The sequence below is a fragment of the Desmodus rotundus genome, chromosome 13 (genome assembly GCF_022682495.2).
Source record: "Desmodus rotundus isolate HL8 chromosome 13, HLdesRot8A.1, whole genome shotgun sequence".
Classification (NCBI taxonomy): Eukaryota; Metazoa; Chordata; class Mammalia; order Chiroptera; family Phyllostomidae; genus Desmodus; species Desmodus rotundus.
The window spans coordinates 20,649,305-20,653,942 of NC_071399.1; the positions used below are offsets into that span (position 1 = coordinate 20,649,305).

Sequence of the window (4,638 nt, forward strand, 5' to 3'; positions counted from 1 at the left end):
GTTTTACTCAGCCCTCTTTTTCAATTCTCTGAGTGTTTCACACTCCAGCCAACCAATGTAGGGCCAGTATACAGGCTATTTTATCTATAACACACCTCCACTCTCCACAACCTGGTCAACTTCTGTTCTTCCTTCACAAATCTGGCCAATTATCAAACTTTGAAAAAAACATGAGAAATTCACATTGCTGTCCCCCAATACAGGTTGACATTATAAAATTATTCATAAAACATTTTCTATGAAGCACCTCTCTTGGATCTAAACTCAGACAATTCAATTGGATTCTTGGATAGAAAGTCAGTTAACTTTCTCTCTTGGATTTAAATTCAGATTTGTATCTAACTCTCCTAAAATTTGGCCTTTGTTTATTATGGCACTCTCAAACACAAAGTTTTGATGAATAGATTTTAAGTAATTAAGTTTAGAGGTAAAACTATATAACAAATCACATATGTAATACTTTAGCAAGAACAAAGTGATTAATGATTTGTATTTTTCTGTACTTCAGTAAGCTCCTTGAGGGCAGGAAATTAACTTTGCTATTCATTTCTGCATCCTAAAGCATCTTGTACATTGTTTTGCACATGATAGATGTTCAATTAATGTCTGGTACACACACTTTATTTCTACTATAGTATGTCTCACAGACTGTGTCCTTATTTTCTAGCTTGTTCATTTGTTGCCTACTATAAATAGAATGCAAGTTCATGAATAAAGAAAGCTTGTCTACTTTGTTTACAGCTATAATATTAGTTCTTTGAACAGCATTTACTGCTTAACAGGTATTTGTTAAATAAATAAATAGCATATGTAAAAATATATGGCATTTAGTAAGTACTCAATAAATTGAAAAATACATTTTAGGATATGTACAAGTTCAAAGTAAGAAAAAATTTGGTTAAGTTCCAGTTTCTCTTCCCATTTATAGAGAAAAAGTTTCATTCAAGAAGAATATATTTTAGGAACTGAGAAACAGCCATCAGAAAACTTTCACAGACATTGCCATTTCTCTGCAATAGCAATTTTTATTATCCAATGCAGCATAAAAAAAATAGAGTGTCATTGAATGACAAAAAGCATTACCCAAAGCACAGAAGGTGTCTTAGAAGGTAGGTTTAGACATACTGTAATATGATTACATTGTTTTGAAGTTTCATTACTTTTTCACCAGAATGAATATAAAACCTAGAATATTAATACAATGAAGATTGGCGGTTGATGACCCCACAGAGGCTGCTCCAAGTTGCTGATAAACATGGACTATGATACCTCCAAATTTCAGTCATTTGTAGGTGTCTTGTCTGTAACCAGGATTTGCAAGTGATTGTGCATGAATTGCTCTCCAGCCATTGTTATTCAATGCCATCACCTACCATTGTCTGCCACCTTAAATGGGCTGTCTCATCTATCACACCTCCCCTTCCTGTACTCGGTATCTGGACGATCCACAAAGCATGTAAAATCAGCACTTCATTTGGTCCTTGAGAGGGTGCTGCTTTTGACATGAGGAGAGTTCTTCCTCTCCCCACCACTCCCCATGATAATTTATAGTCCATTCTGCATTTGACTTTTGCAAATACCTTTCCTCGGATATAATGAGGCCCCCTGGGGTTGAAAGGTGAAAGGGGTTCAGAGTAATGCCATTTCCTTTTTCGATGCCTTTGCTCGCGTGCCTTGTGGAAGATTTAATACCAACTCTGTTCCTCTGATGTGTATGACAATATAATATTCTCTGATTGCATCTGTTATATCTTTGTACAAGGAGGAAAAATATTCTTTACAGCAAGACTACAAAATTATACACATTACAGCTGAATATTCAGGTATTAAAATAGGTTTTCCTGCTTGTTAGGAAAAGAAGAACCTGGAAATTGTTTTTGTTTTTATTTGGTATTTCATCTACCATGGGCCTGAAGGAGTTGGGATTGTGTGACTTTACAGGTGTTTTAATACATGGTGTTTAAAATATATGTCTTATGGATATTTAAAAGGAATACCTTGAAATAGTGATGCAAAAGTTCCTTCAAGTAAACAGTGAATAAATCCATGTTATATCATTTTTAGTGCTATTAAGGGGAAAGTTAAAGGGTGATTAAATTGCCTTTTCTTTTAAACCAGCATCTGTTTTGCTTTTTATCACTTTTATTCGTTCATAGATGAGTAGAGTTGTGCCCAACCCATGCAGTATTTAGATTAGTGCATTTCGTGGGTGTATGAAACTATGCGACTGCATAACTGTCCGAATTGGACCATCTGCATTAAAGGGTAGTGCTGCTGGTGGAAATGGGGTTCTTCCAATGTTGCGAGAAAAGCATTTCATCAACCACGCATGGGAGGCTGAGAAACGGTGATAAGACTTATTGAAGCTGGAGCAAACACAAAGGACTGTCCCCGGTCCAGCTCCGTCCCACCGTGGAATAAGTGCAGTCTTGTCTTTATCGATCCCAGAAGAAAGGCCAGGGCCCCGAAATTTTGCCCTTGCTTTGGCCATGTCAAAGCTTGGTCCAGTTCAGTCTCTGTCCCCACCGGGCTAGCGTGACCTCTGCTTCCTCTGCACTCTGGCTGGCGCTGCATTGCTGTACTCAGGCCTGTGCTTGGGGCCTGTGTGCCTGCTGGGCCCTGCGTGGCTGCCAGGCCAGCAAAGCTATTATGGAGCCGGGACACACAAATAAATGGGCAAACAAATGCCTGTTACTAGGAGAGGGAAAGAGGGAGAGAGAGAGAAGGGGGAGAGACAGGGACTTTGACTTTGTTAGGCTCTGATTATATTACCTTGGTCTCCGGAAAGCCCAGGTACTCTTTCAAACCAACCAACTTCCCAATCCTTCACAGGTCTGAGAAGGACGGGCCTTCTCCCTAACCAATCCGTTTCCTGGACCTTCCAGGCTTCTGTGTCCCTTATCCAATCCGATCCTTGTCCCAGCTAGACTCCTCCCCTCATGGGCGACCTCTTAGTTCCCACTGCACAGGCGTCTAAGTAGAAGGACCGCCCCCAGTGTCATCTTGGCCTCCCCTGGGCGAAGCCCAGCACAAGAATTTCCTGTTTTGTTTTGGTAATCCAGGCTAATGACCAGTAAGGATCCTTCCTGCCCAGAGGAAGGACCAGGTCCCCAGGGCACGGGATGCAGCAGTCCCCTGGGGAGTATGTGAAGCCTAGCACAGCAGGCTTATTGTCGGATTTAGCTCCCCAGTTTATTATGCTTACCGTCTGATTCCCGGTGCCCCCATCCTCTATTCATACTAACTAGCTGCCTAGGCTAACAGTGGAAGCTTCTGCAGAACATGTCATCCTCAGAATGCCAGGCACCCCATAGCCACTAAGTAAATAAAACTAAATGCAACTGAAAATGGCTCTCAATCATTAAAAAAATAAAGCCATTTATTAAACATCCAACTGTCTTCCCAATGCGGTATAATTCATTTCCTTTATTCCTGCTTGTAAAGAATCCATCACTTCCAGTAACCAATAATGGCACAGACCTGCTGATAAATGGCAATGGTCACATAAATAAACATGTAGTTTTTGTTTTATATAAAGATGATGGCATGTATATGAGATATGTCTTTGTAAGAACTCCTGTTTACCTAATTTTTCTCATGGAAAGACAGCAGCACTCATTTCTAGATGACTGAATCAAAAATTTTATTCCTCCAACGCTGGCTATTCCAGATGGAAGTGAAATATACTATTTTGGTTTCACAACATGTTCATAATCAACAAGTCCAATTGAGATAGTGCCCCCACACACTCCTTTGCCCACCAGTGTACCTACCATTTGGCATCTAATTATTCAAAAATGTCTATTAATTTGTAACTTTAAATAAATACACATACACACACAATGAAAAAAATAACATCAGTGCTTGCTTTGGCAACACATATACTGAAGCTGGAACGGGACAGAGAAGATTAGCTTGGCCCTGAGCAGGGATGACATGCAAATCTGTGAAGCAGTCCGTATTTTAAAAAATAAAGAAAATAATAACATCAAAAATATCTACCTTCTCACTAACTTTGTTATTGAGTTCAGTCTCAGCTTCAGAACTACACAGAAACAATATATTGGAGAAAGGAAGAAACAGAGTTCTGCTTATTTGTATCCTCTTGGTTCTGGAAGGGCTTGTCAATAATAGCATATGCAAAGCTGTATACATAGTTCACTTGGGCTTAATATGAAGCTTTAGGATAAAACTAAATGACAAAAAGTATAAAATGTAACAGATTTTAAAATTAATAATTAAAATCATTTTTTTGAGTGTGCGATGGGTAGGAGCATTAATAGTCTCAAAAAAGTAAGGGACAATAATTTTACCTATCCTTATTCCATTTCCTCATCTTTCTTGGCCATAAGCTGAAAAGTTATGAAATAGCCACTTAAGACACGTCACACTCAAAATCAATCATGAACTGTGTCCTATAGCCCATTTAAACTAATTGGAAAATTAGTAGGCTTTCCTATGCTCACCACAGCCAGGCTGTCTCTACGATATCTGAAATGAAGATCTACGTCACCGTGCAGAAGCCCTCCATGTTTTCCTTTTGCAGCAACACTAAAACTGCAAGATTACTTGCATAGTATGCAACAAACTTTCTAATACCTGTTGCTACTCGGATGCACTTCTTGACTGCTAACTCTG

The 4,638-nt window shown here is 39.1% G+C and overlaps 1 non-coding gene across 1 annotated transcript; it reads left to right on the top strand.

Annotated features, from left to right (window-relative positions):
- The first annotated feature begins 3,860 nt into the window (after positions 1-3,860).
- Positions 3,861-3,966, top strand: LOC112306816 (U6 spliceosomal RNA). Its single transcript, XR_002974991.2, has one exon. It is a non-coding gene; the product is annotated as a U6 spliceosomal RNA (small nuclear RNA).
- The last annotated feature ends 672 nt before the right edge of the window (positions 3,967-4,638 follow it).